General features: G+C 31.2%; 2 long non-coding RNA genes across 23 annotated transcripts; one reads left to right on the top strand and one right to left on the bottom strand.

Annotated features, from left to right (window-relative positions):
* The first annotated feature begins 7,147 nt into the window (after positions 1–7,147).
* Positions 7,148–12,305, top strand: LOC125590702. The gene is made up of 2 exons (XR_007326705.1): positions 7,148–9,977; positions 10,753–12,305. It is a non-coding gene; the product is annotated as an uncharacterized LOC125590702 (long non-coding RNA).
* A 4,565-nt stretch (positions 12,306–16,870) lies between these two features.
* Positions 16,871–19,359, bottom strand: LOC106352958. 22 transcript variants are annotated; one of them, XR_001271773.3, is made up of 9 exons: positions 19,147–19,329; positions 18,472–19,037; positions 18,328–18,362; positions 18,187–18,245; positions 17,969–18,081; positions 17,831–17,879; positions 17,644–17,756; positions 17,444–17,540; positions 16,871–17,356 (listed from the first exon to the last, which is right to left on the bottom strand). It is a non-coding gene; the product is annotated as an uncharacterized LOC106352958 (long non-coding RNA). The 22 variants fall into 22 exon arrangements; XR_007326214.1 differs by having other exon boundaries at positions 17,444–17,529; positions 17,831–18,081; positions 18,472–18,800; positions 18,899–19,037; XR_002660297.2 differs by having other exon boundaries at positions 17,444–17,756; positions 17,831–18,081; positions 18,472–18,605; ... (1 more) ...; positions 18,899–19,037; positions 19,147–19,328.
* Positions 19,360–19,693: the final 334 nt, after the last annotated feature.

The raw sequence follows: 19,693 nt of genomic DNA, 5'->3' as shown, positions 1-19,693 counted from the left end.
CGATAAACTTAGCCAAAACCATACTTCCTTCCCCGAAACCATGAGAAAATTTAAAACATAGCAATAGGTAACCTAGAACACACCACTGTCCATGGAGTCCTCTGATGAAGAATCATCAAGATTGATCACCAGATTGTCATCTGCATTAGCCGGATTTGGAATAAGCCCCACGGTTGCTGATATGGACGGGGAATTATTAGTTGCGGGAATAAGGTCGACACTTGCGGAGTTCTGAGGCATAGTTTGGCCATCGGAGATAACGAGACCATTGTCAAGAACGCCTATATCATAAAATAGGTATTACATCGAAATATTATTTCTTATTTGAATAAATACATATGACAATAATACATACCTTCTGAAACAACTGGATTATCATATATGGGTTGGGTGTTCGAAAGATTGGCTGAAACATTTTCCCAACTAGGAACGACATTGTTTACTTCGTTGAGATCAGGAGTCAAGACGGTCGACGAGTTGGCATGATCAATGTTGGTAGTGCCATTTTCTTGGAACTGCGTAATATTTTGAGACATGAGAATATCGAGATCCATCTCGTCGGAATGTTCTTCGTCCTTTACATCGTTTTCATTTTCTGATGCAATAACTCCTTCCCAAAAACTAATGCCATCAAAAACTAGACGGTAACTTGGCCCGAGAACAACCAAATCTTCATCCACAGCAAATTGGATGGGAATCACTTCATAGTATTCCATTGGTGAATCTACCAAACAATTCAAAATATGTCATCTATAGCCGGAAAATATAAAGGAAAATCGGAAATAGAAAACATAAATTATATCTTATCGTTAGACACGTTGGGTTGAGGAATGTACTCGGAGTCTAATGCAACATTTGGTGATTTAAATCAATGAAAGATATGGTTAGATCATAGTTATTAAATGTAATCAACATTTATTATAATAATATGTGAGATGACAAACTAATTAACATTTCGACATCTTGCTATAGTTTTGTATATTTATATCTTGAAGTAATAAATTATATTTTATACTAACCGTTTATCTCGTCTGAAATGATGAGTCTGTTTGTTGGGAAAGGAGATTCTTGATTTGACGATGAACCTATATAAGAAACTCCATAATTAGAATGTTTATAGTGATATATAAACATGTATTTTTATTACCTGTGTTAAACACGGTTATAGAGAGTTTGTTTGTTCCTAATGGTTCGGTTCCGTCGCTGTCGGAGTCAGTATCATCTATGACAATTATTTCGTTGCCATGAACAAGTTGGTAACATTGTTGATTCTCCAAATCCAGTTTAGCTTTTTCCATTTCGAGGTGAACCCTATGAATAACCATCATCTCTTGGTCATTGAAGTATTCCTCTAGCACCGCTTTGCTTGCAACCACTGCCTCTCCTAAAAAGCCTAAAACAATTGCAAATAATTTAAATATTTTAACAAAATAATTGATGAAATTAAACGCGATGTATGTACAAATTAGATTCTCTTATTATTATAACACAACACCAAATTTAGAAGAAACAAAAAGAGAAATATTGCGAAACTACGGTTTACCTTCGAAAGACGGATCCTCGTTTCCGTTTCCGAATTTATAAGAAGAGGACCCAATATTAAAGTCAGATCGGCAAAAGAACTGATAACGCGCAACATCTTCGGCTCCGATAGTTACGCAAAGAGTGAGATCGGCGAACCAAGCTCTCAGAGCAATCATGACTTGAACATCAGGTGTTTCGAGTATTGTTATCGGAGGAGTGTTGTTGCCATCGGGAATAAGCATCCACTCGGGAAGCCTATAAGTCATCGAACTTGGTGTTTCGATTGCGAGATTGTATAGGCTTCGGACAATTCGTTCAAGCGAATCGAAGGTTTCGGACGTTCGCACGATAGCTGGAAAACCAAGATCGTTTATCTTCCTTTCAAAGCTCCACTCTCCATTTTGATGAAGATTCCAAGCCCCGTGAATGACCCTCAGAACTTGTCTAGAGTTCCTCTGCAGAACAAATTAAAGAGAACATTGGTAAACGATCAAACCCTAAAACAATAACCCATATTAACGACAAACGAATTTTGATCCGTTAAATAAACGACTTCAAAATTTTTTTAAGGAATCATAGATGTAGATATATATAGAAAATAATAAAACGATCCATAAATGTGGTCCTACCGACCGTTTGTCGGTGTTTTGTAGCCCTAATAGATTGAAAAGTAAAGACGAACCTTTTCCGTGATGTTTGGTACAAACCGGATAGATCCGATATTGTTTAGCCGGCTACGACTTGCAATTGTAGATATCATGATGCCAGACGTAAGCAGACAAGCCGAATCTGTCTCACTCTGCCCCGTAAAATTCCTGTAATTTCTGACATTTCACGCTCCTCCAATTTCCTATTCTACAGACGCTCAGGAGAAGATCGACATTTCACATGTCTCAGTTATCCGTTTGCTTAATTTTGAAATGTTTTAGTTAGTTTCCTAATAACCAGATTCTTCGTGTATATTGATCATAATTTCTCTTTTTTTAAATGTTATAAGTTTGTAAATTTGTATGTTTTGAGTTTTTAATGGTAAATTCGTATTGATTATTTTTTATATCATTCTTTTATGTTATCCCCCACGCGAATTTATTGTTGGTTGTCCTTATAATATTTTATTAAAAATATTAACTAACTTATTTGACTCATTTTCTTAAACTCTTTATTTTTTATCTAACTTCTAAACATTGTTCTCTAAATATTTTCTTCAACATAATTCAACAGGGAGCATCAAAATTTATGTGTTATATGAAGTAAATCAGACTATTTATTATAAGAATTCATCATTTATTTGCTTTAATAACAATATTTTTTAAAAATCTTGTTGATCACATCATGTTAGATTTATTTCCGTATAGCTTATTTGTTTAATTTCTCTGAAGATTTTGACCGTAAATGATTAAAAAAATATTTGTACAAATATAAAATAATAGTATTGATTAATATTTAAAATTTTACTGGATAAATAAATTCGTTACTTTTTTATTGATTAAAAATAATTTGAAACTCATAAATAAATTATGGATTGAGACTCTCTCTCTCTCTCTCTCTCTCTCTCTCTCTCTCTCTCTCTCTCTGTTTTCTTACTTAACATCTTTCAAAGAGAGCGAATGTAAATTTCAAAAAAAAAATTATACTGGAATTATTCTCTACTCTATCCGATTTTTTGGTGTGATACATTTTTTGTCTATTGGATTGTGTCTTCGTCTTTGTATGTTTACTTTCCGTCGCGGATATTTTACGTTTTTCTTTGTACTATTTCTCATTCACTGTTATTGTTCGAGGTCCGTTTGATATCCAAAAAATGCTCAGCAACAGTCGGACAAGTGGGAAATGTTGGGGTAAATTCACTTCAAATCTTATTTTCTTGACGTGTTCCTTGTTCATGAAGATTATGTTTGGTTTTTCAATTTGGATATTGGTAAGGAAAACACATTTGATATTGATTTATAATTTATTTTGAAAATACACTTTTTCAAATTTTATTTTGAAGAGTATATCTTTATTCTGTGTTCTTGGAAGGAAAAATATTGTATCTTTATATTTTATATTATTTTGGTTAATTTGTTTGTTACATTTCCAAATATTTAATATATATATATATATATATATATATATGAATCAATTTAGTTTTAATGATTTATTTATTAGTTTACCTTATTTGATGTTGAATTCATTTTGTATTATCAATTTTATAAGTTTGAACATTTTAAAAATAGTAAACTATAATTATGTTTTTTTATATTTTGATTGTTTTTTTCTAATCCTATGTGTATACACCACAAGAAAACAGCGGCATACTGAGGGAAAAAATCGTCGGTATGTCGTCGGAATAACGCTATTCCGACGACATACCGACGAAAAAAGTCCTCGGAAATAACTCCTCGGAAATTCATCTTTCCTCGGAAATCCCTCGGAAATTTCCGACGGAATTCCGAGGAAATTCATTTCCTCGGAATATTCCGAGGACTTTTTTCGTCGGAAATTCCTCGGAATATTCCGAGGAATATGTCGTCGGAATATTCCGAGGGATACACTTCCTCGGAATATTTCCAAAATTCAAAAAAAAAATTATAAATTTATTTTTTTAAATTGAAATTCAAAAATATAAAATTAAAATTGAAATAGAAAACATATTTAAAATACAAAAAATAATGAAATAGTTTTTATAAATAAAAAAATGTTTTATAAATACAAAATTAGTTTTAATAAATATAAATATTTTTATAAATATGAAATCATCTTTTTATAAATACAAAATAGTTTTTATAAATACAAAAATAATAAAATAGTGTTTATAAATAAAAAAAATGTTTTATAAATACAAAATTAGTTTTAATAAATATAAATATTTTTATAGATATGAAATCATCTTTTTATAAATACAAAATAGTATTTATAAATACAAAAAATAATAAAATAGTGTTTAGAAATCAAAAAATGTTTTATAAATACAAAATTAATTTTAAAATATGAAATCATCTTTTATAAATCCAAAAAACGAATTTATATACAAAGAACGTTTTGTATATTTAAAAATAGTTTTTATAAATACAAAAATAAAAAAATAGTGTTTATAAATCAAAAAAATGTTTTATAAATACAAAATTAGTTTTAATAAATATAAATATTTTTATAAATATGAAATCATCTTTTATAAATCCAAAAATCGAATTTATATATAAAAACGTTTTGTAAAATCGAATTTATATAAACATTTTGTAAATACAAAAATAATAAACAATTTATAAAAAAAATTCTAAATCAATTCAACACAACCAAATCACAATTCTAAACCTATTACACAACAAATCACAATCCTACCCAATCACCCTAACAAAAATCTATCAAAAAACTTCTAAAATCATCAAATCTATTTAAAAACCTAACAAATAGGACCTAAGAGAGTGGGATAAGGTCCTTACATGATTTGTAAAGGAATGGAAAGGATTCGCCGGAGAGATCGTCGCGAGAGAAGGTGGAGAACGCCGGAAGGAGAGAGAGATCGCCGGAGAGGAAGAAGAGAGAAATGGGGAAGAAGAGAGAAATGGGGAAGAAGATGCGGTTCGAGTTTATAAAACCTTGGATCTGACAGATATTTTCCGTCGGAATTCCCTCAGTATTTTCAATTTCAATTTTCGCGAAATATTTGGCGGCTTGTTTGCCCGGTTAAATGAAAATATTCCGAAGAAATTCCGACGGCCACTTAAATATCCGTCGGAATTTCCTCGGAATATTTTCATTAATTCGAGGAAAAAGAATATCATGTGCATGTATTTCTATCAATTTATATTGTTCCTCGGAATTTCCTCGGAATATTCCGAGGAAATACCGAGGAACTAGTGTTTGGGGTTTCAAAACATCAATTTTTTTTGCCGTATTTCATTTCTTATACAATTGTAATGCATACCATTGAAGATTCTTTGTATAGATGAGCATAAACCATGAAATAACAAATTTCAAAACGAATTGTAAGTATTCCCTTTACCGTTCATTAAAGTGTATAAGTGTTTCTCTTATGTTGTGGGGATTTCGTTCATACAATCGGAAAAGTGTTTATTATAGGGTAATGAACAAATTTTTGACTTCATAATGAACGTAAGACACTTAATAAGGGTTATATAGGTGTTATTCAAACCGCAAAACGTTGTTTTCGGTTTAAAAACCCTATTTCCTCGGAATTTCCTCGGAATATTCCGAGGGAATTCCGAGGAAACCCTTTTCTTCCTCATAATTTCCTCGGAATATTCCGAGGAAATTCTGAGGAACTAGTGTTTAGGGTTTCAAAATCTCGAATGTTTTTTTATAAACGGATCGATCGATGTATTTATGCCCAAAAACGCATCGATCGATCACTAAGATGGACCAAAGCGTAACAATGTGATCGATCGATGAGATTATCCCATCGATCGATCAAGGATATCAAGTGTTCCTCAGAATTTCCTCGGAATATTCCGAGGAAATTCTGAGGAACTAGTGTTTGGGGTTTCAAAATCTCGAATGTTTTTTTATAAACGGATCGATCGATGTATTTATGTCCAAAAACGCATCGATCGATCACTATGATGGACCAAAGCGTAACAATGTGATCGATCGATGAGATTATCCCATCGATCGGTCAAGGATATCAAGTGTTCCTCGGAATTTCCTCGGAATATTCCGAGGAAATTCTGAGGAACTAGTGTTTGGGGTTTCAAAATCTCGAATGTTTTTTTATAAACGGATCGATTGATGTATTTATGTCCAAAAACGCATCGATCGATCACTATGATGGACCAAAGCGTAACAATGTGATCGATCGATGGGTATATGTCCAAAAACGCATCGATCGATCACTAGTTCGTCGGAATTTCCTCGGAATATTCCGACGGATTGATGTTTCCTCGGAATTCCGTCGGTATATTCCGAGGAAATTCCGAGGAAACCCAAATTTTGGGTTTCCTCGGAATTTCCTCGGAAATTCCTCGGGAAATTCCGAGGATTTCATTTTCCGTCGGAATGTCCGTCAGAATACCGATGTTTTCTTGTAGTGATACTCTCAATGACTTATAGCCTTATATATAGTATATGTTATTTTTGAATATTTTCAATAGTATATAGCCTAAACTTTGACAACCATGAGTTAAATTCTTATAATTGTTTGAATGTCTTGTATTCTTAATATTAATTCTTATTTTGTATTTTATTTTAATGTTACGATTTGAGAAATACTATATATTACGTAAATTTATTTATAATGTTTTACTTTTGACCTTGTTTGATATTGGTTTCTATTTTATTTTAAATGATTTTATGGAATTTTTTAAATCCTATTCAAAATATAATGAATTGTTTCTCACTGATTTATAGTCTTAGCTTATATATAATGTATGTTATTTATGAATAGTTTCAATAGCATATAGCCTAAAATTTTAAAATCATGAGTTAAATTTATAGTTATAATTGTTTGAATTACTGCATTTTAAAATTAATTACTATTTTTAGTTAATTTACGTTAAATTTTAAAATTATAATATATATATATATATATATTAAGTTAATATATGTATAATGTTTTTACTTTTGTTAGTTTGCCTTATTCGATATTGATTTCTTTTTATTATGAAATAAGCAGTTTTTTGGAAAAATTGACATATTTAAAAATAACAAATTAAAATTCTTATTTGTCATAATATGATTGGTGGTTTAAAATCCTACGTGGACGTCGTCAAAGGCTTATAGCCTCAACTTTTATATAGTATAGATTATGTTATTACCATGATCGATTATATTATTATTTTAATTTTATACATTCAAAAGTGGATTATTTTCACGGTAGACTTTTGAAATTTATTTGATATATTATTTTTCAAGTATAGAAATTATAAGTTTCCAATCAAATCTTATTTATATACTAGTGGTTTGCCCGCGCGGAGCGGCTGTCCTTCGTTGTAATTTGGGTTTTTTTTTTATGTAGCATATCTTGATTGGTGGATGGTATTTCGAAAGTTTTTGTTATATGTTAGATGATAAAGTAATATCTGGATTCATGGTGTTGCTAATGGTTTTATGGTTTAAGTAGTGTAGGTAGATAGTAAGAAACCTGTGAATTGTATAAAATCGTCCGGCATTTGTAGTTTAATATTAGGAAGTAATCTTAATCTTTTTGTGTGTCATGTATTGTTTGTCTTTATTGATGTTATTTTTTATATAATAAAATAATCATGTGAAAGGAAAATATTTCTTAATGAGGATAAATTATTAATTATTTTGTCTGAAAATGAAAAACCAAAGTAGAAAATACTACACAAATAAAATTGGAAATTAAAACATGATATTCCATGTTATTAATAATATTGAGGGTTGAATCATAGATTACTTTCCCTACATATTGAGCAGTTGTTGTTTGTACAAAGCCATTGATCAATGCATGTAAAATGAAAATTATGACCGCAAGTAAGAGAGCAAAGTTTATTTCCATAGTTGTAATTTCTGAAGAATATAGTGCATATGTCGTTTTCTTCTGTAGTTGGAGGCCTAATTGTTTCCTCTAGATCTGTGATGATAAGATCGACGTCAAGTCTTGCAGTCGCATTTTGGTTGTAGTCCTAGATGGTAAGAGTAACTTGGAGATCATTAGTTATAGTATTGTGGCTGTTTTCTTCTTCTGTAGTTGGAGGGGCCTATTTGTTTCCCCTAGATCTGTGATGATAAGATCGACGTCAAGTCTTGCAGCCGCATTTTGGTTGTAGTCCTAGATGGTAAGAGTAATTTGGAGAGCATTAGTTATGGTATTGTAGCTGTTTGGCAGTTTATTCATCACATATTCAGTAGTCTCTTGAATAAGCAAGGTTGAGTCGGAGTGGTGAATGTGATGGTATGTTAGCATGAATTCCATGTACTCAATTGTTGAGTATTTTAAATTACATTGATTATCAATGATAGTTGGTAGCTGAAAATCAATGATGGATTATTGTGTGTTGGGCTTGTGGATGTAGACTTGTAGTGTTTGCTGTGGGGTTGTTCATGTAGATTCTCTTTGGTGTGAGAGCTGATAAGAGAGAAGTGTCTGTTATTCATGGTGTAGTATTTTGCGTGATGATAAGTTGTTATAGCTATGTCTTATAGAAGGTGTGTTTAAGTTTTTTTTTCTTTAATTCTTCAACCGTTTAGTTCAAAGGTCCATTTATTCAGGGGGCGTTAACATTTTGAGTCAATGGTTTGTGATAAGTTTGATGTTTTGTCTATGTTGAGTTGTTACTTATTTCGAAGACCATGTATAATGATGTGTAGTGTATAATGATGTGTAGTGTGTATTTGTACGAGAGCTGGATAATATTAGTTATTTTTTGTATTTGCATGATTCTCGTAAGGAGGTTTTTCTTAGTATAATAGATGTTCTTGTTTGGAAATATATTTGTTTGTTTTTGCAGAAAGTGTGCCCGCATCAGTTATACCGAGAACTCACACACTTTTATGTTTCATGTAGTGCAGTTTTTATATATGTAGTTTCTGTTTTGGTTTTTGTGAGATAGAATGAGGGTTTTTTTTCTAAATTTGATAATGAATATAAACATAAAGTATGAGCCAATAAATAAACATAAAAGCCCAACAAATTATCATAAAACCCAGCTAATCGGCAAGTTAGAAACACCAAAGAAAAAAAAAGATCCGCGAGTTGGAAACGAAAGCAAAAAGAAAAACACGTCTCTCTGCTCGACACATGTCGCAAAATGGGGATAGGATGGATGACGTGGCGCATTGTGAAGCCTTTCTTTTCAACTTTATTAGTATAGATAAGAGAATTAGTTCTCTCCTCGTTACACCACGTCAGATGCCAACTAGAAAAGTCAAGCTCTTTCGCGATGACACATGTCACCGATTAATGAAACTCAGCGTTTCATTAAATCCCAAGTCCGATGAGCTTCGTTTCTAACAGGGTCTTATATCTTCAGAACTGGCCAGTTTTGATATTAGGGTTAACCAGTTTTCATCTCCGCCGTTGTTCTTGATTGAGTCACGCTGTTAACGTTCTTTTGTCTTCTTTCCAACTGTCCCATGAGCTACCAGTTACAGATCCATCCTCTTAAATCTTTCTTCCACGATTTTCCTTGAATGCGAGCTTTAGTCTTGCAAGGCGGTGGGATCTATTTATAACTACTTTTGTTTTCATCACATTTTTAACGTTTATGTCGTGTTGAATCATTATTTTTCAGTTTTCCTGTTCATATCTCGTTTGACATATTTTAAATAAGACTAATTAAAGCCGTTTATTGATTGTTCTATAATTTTTTGGTTTTCTGATTGTAACCGCTTGAGTTCATAACTCTGATTCAGACGGCGCGGATGGACAAATTAAAACCGCTTGAGTTCATAACTCTGATTCAGACAGCGGATGGAGTAACCAATATAGTATACAAGGAGATCTTCAAGGGCCTCAGAGACACATAGGTTAACATATTAAATCGGTTTTGTTGGTATGTTATCCCAGATCTGCTCTGTTTTCAAGTACTGACTGTATCACTTTCATTGCAGTGGAAACGGCCAGTGTATTCTTGAAAAATTTTAAACTTCGACGCGTATATCGTATTCGAGTGTACTAAGCATAATATTTTGAACAACTCTACTCCCTATTTTCTTATCGTTTTCCATTAGCTATTATGATGAAAACCATCATCTGTATGCTAACATATTTGTCAACATTTCTGTTTTCATATTTCAGAAATTATCTACTTCAAAGGTTCAACTGATCCATGTAATATAATATTATACTACTATATGCATACTAAAAAACACATAAAGAAAGAGAAACGTCATGGTTAACTTGAATATTGACAGGTGTGTTAAATATGAAGCACTATATATAAGTTAATCAGTAGAAGTTGGGTTTAGTTATGTGTGTGATCAATGATTGTTTGTTCACTTTTCTCACACAGGAGTGTGACAACTGTTAGTGTATATAAGTAAATCAGTAGAAGTTGGGTTTAGTTATGTGTGTGATCAATGATTGTTTGTTCACTTTTCTCACACATGAGTGCGACAACTGTTAGTGTGAGTGTTATCGAACTTGAAACTGCACTCTGTTTTATCATTCGTGTGTCATATGGTTTGTGATGCTTTTGAAGTAAAGGGAAGGAACATTATGAAAGCATCTTCAACTGTCACTACTGAAATTATCGATCACAAATAAGTCTTTTTAAGAAGAATACAAAATCAATTGTTGTGTTCAGTGTTTCTGATATGATTTTGTAGGTATGGTGCAAAGACAGCAGAGGCGACAAACAGACAAACGCAGGGCTTGGAGCAGCAGGGCATGCTCTTAGAACGGAGTGGACAGTTTTAAGATCAGACAAGCTCTCCCAAATAGTGTGTTTAACTGATGTCTAAGATCGCAATTAAAACGGCAGCCTAATAAAAGAAAAAGGGGAATAGAGCTTTTTCTAATTAACTGAAAAAATAGTTATAAGTGGATGTTGTGTTGTTTGTACATCAGTTTCATTGCCTTCGTGCAAAAGCAATACCAACTAAAAAAATTAGGGTTTTGTTTATTGTTGTTGGGGTATGTGTTTAGGCTTCTTTTAGAATCAATAGATTTATGCAAACATAGATACAACTTTTAATATTGGGTTATGCTTGGTGAGTGAGAATGATCTTTTTTTTTTGTATGTCATGCTGCTGTGTTTATATAATCTTTCCTTAAGTTGTGGTTATTACAAGGAGAATAGTTCGTTTAATTTTTATAAATAAAGGTTTTTTCCAGATCTTCAACTTATACTCTGCATATAATAAGTAGTCAAATAACAAATTTTAGTGAAGGTGACAGACTGCTCCACCAATGGAAAACGCCGGCCACAAACTGCGAAATACCAGCCAAAAAAATTAACGAGTCAGAAAAATTGGTTCTATGTGACTTCTGTGATGTTTTTTGTTTTGGATTAATAAAATTTTATTTTAGCATTTCCGTATTAGCAGCATACAGGCTGCTACACAATATGACCATTTACCAAATGGTGGCTTCCCACGACAAATGCGTGCCAAAAGGCCTCCCAATAAATATTGTGAAATCAGTCATAATCCATCCATTACACGGTCATAGATTGTAGGCAACCACTACTTCTACATGAGACTATATCATTCCATTCTCTGAGTTTTTATATTGTAACCAAAGCTGATAACTGGGGCCCCTCCAATAATTAGAGAAAACGGTAATAGCCATCACAGCAGAGATCGAGATGGGAGGCGAGTTAGGAATAACAACTACAGATGCGGTGGCTGAAATTTTGGTGCGCCGTGATCACTCGGTGGTTTGTGTCGAGGTGAGGAGACAAGAGGGATGAGAAGGGAGACTGAGCCTGTGGTGGACGAGAAGACGACGCAAAGGAAGATAAGAGGAGTCGCCAGAGATATGTTTAAGGTCTCCTTCACCATGCAGGCTCCCCTTTCAACAGATCTCGAAGTCGATTACTGACATCATCACTATCATAAGTGCTCTGACAATGTAAACCAATAAGTTCCTTTGCCAAGTTGAATTCTGTGAAGGCTTCTTAGATGGTCTTAGACAAGGGCTTGCTGAAGTAGATCACCACTATGCAACCGATGGACCTCTGATTTTGTTGTCTTTCCATAAACCATTTCTGAAAACTACTGGTTAATTGTTTATCAACTAAAATATCCAATTTTTTTCCAGAGAGATTGAGTCTGTGTTAAGTCTTGGGAGATGATGGTTGAAGAATAAGACTCCTCCGTAAAATGATAACTTTCAGCTAATTCTATGACTATTTATCAATGAATTTTTATTTAAATTATGTTTGATCTGTTTGCATCTGTTTTAGTTTTTTCTATTGGTGTATGGCAATAGATATTCCGCAGCACATCTGAATGGTCATTGAACTTTGCTATGATATCAAGTTTTTAATATTTTATTTTATTTTGAAAAAGAAAAATTTCTTAAAACAGAGTGGAAGAGAGAGATTTGAACTCAGTTTGAGGAGCGTCAATGACTGAGACTTTAGCCAAGTGAGCCATCTGTGAATTCTTTTAATATGGTATTAGAAGTTGAATTATTATTGCTTTTCTGCTTTTAGTTTGATACATGGATTTTTATATTATGGTGGTTATATAATCTTTATGAGTTCATCTCTGACATGGCTTTGGAAGTGGCCGTAGAATAAAAGAGCTATTATACTGAAACAAGACGAACTAAGTGATCTTCGTATCAAAACATCTTAGCATGAATTAGTGCCCACTATAGTAAATAGTTAATGTTATTATATACATAAAAACAAGAAGAATTTGTAGTAGATGGATGATATAATAATCACGCAAGCCTATTTCGTAGATTATGTGAGAAAAAACTTTAGTTACATATCATGTATTAGCATGTGACATCCAAAGACCAAAGACACCTATAACATATATTTTTAACTAGCTACAATACAAATTTGTTGTACTTTGTTAATTATTACTTTGATCACCAACCAATTCTGAAGAATGACAGTATTGTGCACATACGATTATGAACATTATCGACATTAATTAATCAATTTGCAATCTTCATATTTGTGGCCTTCACACCGAACTATCAGATCGTTGGGATCTGCACGTCTTTTTTCCTTAGTCTTTGGAATATCTTCTCCGGTTACCTCACCCCAAAACCAGTAACAATCTTCATCACCTTACATAATCAATAACCAAAAGAATGTATCTAACTTATAAGTTTAGGTATGTAGCAAAAACCGATATGGTGGAGATGGTACTACTGGGCAACACCAGTGGCTTAGACGTTGTACGGTATCATCACATCTCAAGTAAGAGACAAAGATTTGATAGTGCAGATGCTGGTGTTGGAGACATGAGCCTCAAAACTTTTCCGAATAATGGGTTCTCTAACATGACTTCTTACGAGTTATTGCTGCTGTCCACATAGGATGGATACTCTTGCTTATCGTATAAAATTTCTCAACTTTTAAAAGAAGGCGAAGGAGAAGAACCTTTGTAGCATAGTGTTTGGAAGTTGTTGAATTCATGTGATTTTTCTTTTATTATATATATTGTTTTTAAACCTTTATATATACTAGAGATTTTACCGCACTACGCGCGGTTTGGTTGTCTATAAAACTTATATATTTTAATGTTAAGTTTAAACATCAAAGTTTTATCATTAATTTGTTTTAATATAATTTTTGACAAATCAGAAAGAATGTTTTGAAATATTATAATTTTTTTTAATAATAGCATTAATTTATATTTTAATATATATTAAGATGTTAAAATAGTTAATTTTTCTATTAATCTTTTAGTACTCATGTTTTTAATATTTTATATTATTTTTATGTACGATATATCTGTTTATACATCATCTGATTTTAATTTTAAACTATTATTGAAAGGACAGGTAAATAACCTTCATTTCATATACATACATATATATATATGAATGTGGAATCATTTTGAATACTTAAATATTTGTAAAGTTTGATGACCAATAAAAATGATTGGATATATTATTACATTTTTGAAACTATAGTTTATTTTCAAAACTAAAATTTGTTTGGTATTTTCTATTTTGTAAATAAGTATTTATTGTAAGAAATGCGATATGTGTAGGGGATTTCAATATGAATGATTCCATGTTTAATCTTACATAAAATTAGAAAATATATAACCTTGTAATGTTATTTGTATGTTAGAATTGAAACATGTTTCCATTATTAGTTTAGGCTCTCAAGTTAATTATTAAACAACTCAAGATGGAGTTGGAATTTGACAAAGCAAATTAGAAATTTCCTAAATTTTGCATAAAATGCATTGAATGGTGATGCTCTGACTTAAACTGATCTTTACACAAACTTATTTGGTATAATATTATAAGTAAACGATGGAAAAAACCAAATGATATATATACAGTAAAACCTCTATAAATTAATAATGTTGGGACTTTGAAATTTTATTAATTTATAGAGATATTAATTTACAAAAGTTTCCTTATTTAATTTTTTTTCAATTTTTAAAATGTTTATATATGAAATATGAAAATATTTGATTTCATCGTATGTACATTATTCAAATTTTAGAAATTTGACTTTTATATTGTTTTATTATCTTATTTAGTATATATTTTTATGTTTTATATGATTGTTAAATGGTTTTCGATATAATTTTACTAAATATTATCAAAATATATTAAAATGTTAAGAAAAATAAAGATATTTTCATTGTGAATATAAAATGAATAATATAATGTTTATTTTGTAGTTATATAAAATTATATATAGATTGATTATTAATTTATAATTTTAATGGGACTATATATTTACATGGAAGTTTTAAAAATATTATTATCTTATTATTTTATCGATTTGTGTCATATTTTACACCGGCCCAAGTTGGGACCGACAAAATTTATTAATTTATAGAGATTATTAATTTATAGAGGTTCTACTATATATATATATATATATATATGATAACTTGGAGGTAATAGTTTTTAAAAAATGTTATTTGTAGTGCGATTTACTGAGCCAAATCAAAAACCATAAACATATTTTAATTTTTTTTAGTTTGATAGTATATGATGATCTGTTTCAGTGCTACACACCACAAGCTACAATGTTTAATTATTTATTTTCTTTAGTATATACAAATTTTGTATTTTTTTTACATATTTTTGGACATAAATTTTAATTTATTTTGATATAAATTTTACAATACATTTAGATTAGACCTCAAAATTCTTTTTGAGATAATATTTTTTAGTTTAATTTTTACTGAATTATTTTTATTTATAAATATGATTCTTTAAATTTTTGAACATGATAACTAAATTGACATCAACATCATAAACAACATATGATTCATTCATTATGTTTGTTGTACTGTTCTTCTTTCATAGAAAATGTTTTCATTCAGGTAGTTTAGCGTTTTATGTTGTTTATCTGAAAAATTATCATTTAAAATACACTCTAAAAATGCTAAAATTAGCCTAAATAGTAGATATTTTTATGCGCCACACCCAACTTATATATTTTAATTTTCTGGAAATATATTATGTATTTTTTTGTTTTCTTTTTGTTTTATTCTGTATTTAATGTTATTTTTTTTATTTCTCTTTCTGTAACATTAACTTAATAATTTATTATATTCATAAGTGTTTATGCATGTAAATTTTAATTATTTATTTAATTTTGAGAGTGTAATGTTACTACATGTAGGCATATTTTTTAAAGTGTATTTTATATGGCAATAAAAAAAGAATAGTGCAACAAACATAATGAATGAGGAAAAGTTATCTCTAGGTTCGAATTATATTTTAGTCTATTTTTATGATGTTGATGTCTATTTAGTTATCATGTAAGATTAGTATTTTTTTTAGACTTCTGATTTCATTTTTTTTTTTAATAATATTTATGGGTTTATTTAAGTTGATTCAGAGATAATCAAAATGGTTTTAAAATCTTTTTCTCTCTGTTGAGAAGTAATGTGTTTATGTTGTGTTGTCTCCTTTGTTTCTCTTGGGATCTTGTTACAAATCGCACTGTCCGTTTGCTACTTATAAAGTCAATAAATTCTTGCGATTTGTATAAATTGTCTTGTATTTGGAGTAATTATTCAATTTCAAGAAATTAGTTCACCAAGAAGCTGTGTATTTGGAGTAGTTCTGTCTTTTCTAGGTGACATGTTGCTATTATGTAGTATATATCACAAACTGCATTTTCAGAAAGCGCTTTGTCTTAAGAAAAAAAGGAAGCAATGATATTAGAAAGGAGTGAATCTTTTTGGCAATTACAAAACCATTGTCATGTGTCTTAGACATTGTGCTCTAACTCCTTTATATTTTCAGAATCATTTATGATTTGCTACATTTGGAACCATTTGCATATTGTTATTTTCGGTTATGTGAGTATCATTTCCTTTGCTTTTTCAGTAATCATACCTTGTGGTTTTTACTATACATAGTGAATTATTTGATTTGTATTTGATTGTACATGAAACCGTCATCCTTAAAATACTGTTTCTAAGGTTTGTGAATTAGTCGAAAACAGATTACACAGTAACTACTATACATTGTTACTGACGTTCCGAAAAAGACTTGTATCTATTATTTACAATCTTTCAAGCTTACAATCTTTCAAGCAAAATACAAATTGGTTTTTTCCTAATATTTAACTAAATCTAAATAAATTTAAATTTAAAATAGTTAAACCAAATTTAAAATTATTGGCTTTATAGTTTTAACTTTTAAACTAATAAAATTACTATCTAAAACTAATTATATTTAATATCAATTAAAATTAAAAAAAACAATTACTTAAAAAATTATTATAACTGCGCCGGAAACCTCCTAGCATTCATATATATGAAGAAGTGAAGATCTTGTAATGGCATTGTGCTTTAATAATTTTCAACAGCTCAATATTGTAACTGTACAACTAAGAGAGAATCAGAAAGTTGTGATTCAGTATCAGTTATAAAAGACTTTAGCAGTCAGTCATTGATATATAAAGCCGTTATGAGACTCTTCAAAAAGGAATGGTTAATGAGTGTATGGATTCCCCACCTCGAACCTAGTAAGCATACATCACACCAGTTTCTGGATTTAGCAAATGTTCAAGAAAAGAAAGAATTAAGAGTGTACCATCACGGTCTCCACCCATCCAAGGAATAGATTTGAATGAGAGGTGCATCGTAAGGAACACTCATTAATTCCAATGTTCTTCAGAGCTGTGGCAACACGCTTCAAGAACTTCAGAACTCATTTCCAGGTTGTCTCATGGTAGTAGCTCAAAGCCGCTCTCATTTCATCTTGTTGTGCAGGTGGAGTTCTTTGGATTTCATCCGTGTGGAAAGCAACTTGAATCTGGTGCAACAAAAACAGAGTTTTACTGTTTTAGACTTCAGTAGATATTCAATAAAAGCCTTTGTAGAGTTCTTTGTTAGCATATACCTTTATGTTGCAGATCTTCATCGAGTTCTTGTTTATCAATAAGAGCAGTGTCCTTCGCATATAACTGTGTCAAACCATCACGAATCCTGATAATATTCTTACAAAACAAAGTCACAAGAATTAAAGTGTCAGGGACTTGGAAGAGTTCTACAGATCTTCAAAACATTTGGAACAAATTGAGTAGAATGAGCAGTTAAGACCAAGTCAACAGTCTGGGTTTTGAGAGCATCGAAGACCTCTTCATTTGTGTTAAGCTGCAGTAGCTTCTTGAGAGTATACTCAATGCCGGATTTTCTTGTTGGAGAGCCCCTAACTGCAAAAAATATCGGTCGAACATTAAACATACATAAAATTCAAAGGAAGATAACATTTTGTAGTTTACTTTACCTTGAAATCAGGGGTCCATTATAAATTTTGTGGTATGGACTTTCAAGACCTTATTAAACAGTTAGAAACAAATATGATAGATATAGAATAACTTAAAAAAAAAATCTCATAGAATCTAAGTCAGGTTTGAGATAGTACGCAAAAACAAAGCAGTTATTATTCGACGATCCAAAAGTGATGCTAAATTGCTTCAGAACAGATGACATGCCTGCTCATCTCTACTTCTGATTTGGTTGGTGTCATTCATCATCCTAAACTCAAAACTCAATACATGAGAACATGGTAAACATGAATTTGATACATGACTTAGATGCAGATCTCTCCAACTGACAAACTGAAGAGAAGGAAACACTAACCGGATCAAATGCATGATATATGTAATCCACAAACTGAATTTCTACATTTTCTTGATTTCCTGTCAAGATCAAAACACTCACATATGTCAAATTCAGTGTACAACACAAACAACCAAAATTTTATCGCAGCCACGAACACACCTCGCTGCTAGATAAATATCATATCCAACAATGCCCTGAATCCAAGCAGATACAAAACAGAGTGAGAAGCTTATATCAATGGCTCAAAAAAAAAGACTAACCCAAAACACAAGCACGTCAAATCTGCGAAGGATTTAAAATTACATAATTGCTTGCAAAGAATGTTGAAGACACGACTTTTCCCGGTTCGTTCCGCTAAACATGCCGCGAAAGACTCCTCCAGAGCCGTTATCTTCCCCCCAAAGACATAAGAGCTTCCATGAAAAAGTTTCGACCAACTAATGTCAAATCAAAAAGAAGATCACAAACTATACGATGTTACTAATTTTCCTTTATCAAAATTCCACATTCACCAATATTTTGACCTTCGTGTTCCCATGAATACAATAGATGTAGAGTTATAAGTAAATGGAATAGACATCAAGTAAAGGAGAGTCCACCGCGTCCAAAACATGCTTTCACAATTTCAAATCCTTGAAGCAAATAAAAGAAAAAGAGGCGATGTGAAGATTTTTGACTGATAGCATATATATATTATAGATTCAACAATTTCACGGTTTCTGATTCATACGTCATTGTTGATACCTTCTGTGCTCCAGGACTTGAGCCCCTTTTAACCAATTTTCCTGCAGTCGGCCTAAAGGAGTCGCCATTTATTCAGAAAGGGTGAAGCTTTCGTTGAGCCCACCAACTTCGGACGGCGCTAGTACCTGAGTGAAAAAAAAAAGACAGTGGAATTTAGTGTCAAAGACTACAAATTTCTTCAAATATCAAAACTCAAAAGGAAACAAAAACATTTGAAATCTAAATAGGTGATACCCAACAGTTACGATTAGGGATTGAACTTCACCGCAATCACTATATCTTTACATCAGTAGGGAACGAGTTGGAAAAGAGGAATCGGAAGGTCATAGCGTTGAATTAATTAATGCAACTAAATGAGTAAAAAACCTTTGTAAATTTGCAGGAGACGAAGAGATTCGTGCGGATAGGAAAAAAATAAGTCAATAAGGTTGTAAAAAACAAATTATTTTTCAGATGTGTCAGTTTGATTGGTGCTAAATATTTGGCTGACGTGGACACCCTTATCATTGAGAACTAGGAACTTTTAGTATTGTAAGATTGTTTCTATTTGGTTAGAAACAACCACAATAATAACAGTTTATGTTAACAATATTATACTTTTGATTGGAAATAATATTTTTCTTCCAAATCTACTTAAATGTATTATGTACTATTGTTATCTATAGATTAACATATTTATTAACCTATCTTATATTTTTGCACCAATTTGTTTTAAAAAAACGTTAAATACTTCATAAATAATTTTTATAATTGATTCATTATCAACATCAATATGTTAACA

This window comes from Brassica napus, chromosome C7 (genome assembly GCF_020379485.1).
Source record: "Brassica napus cultivar Da-Ae chromosome C7, Da-Ae, whole genome shotgun sequence".
Classification (NCBI taxonomy): domain Eukaryota; kingdom Viridiplantae; phylum Streptophyta; class Magnoliopsida; order Brassicales; family Brassicaceae; genus Brassica; species Brassica napus.
The sequence above is the reverse complement of the archived record's forward strand: the minus strand, read 5'-3'. Positions and strand labels throughout refer to the sequence as shown.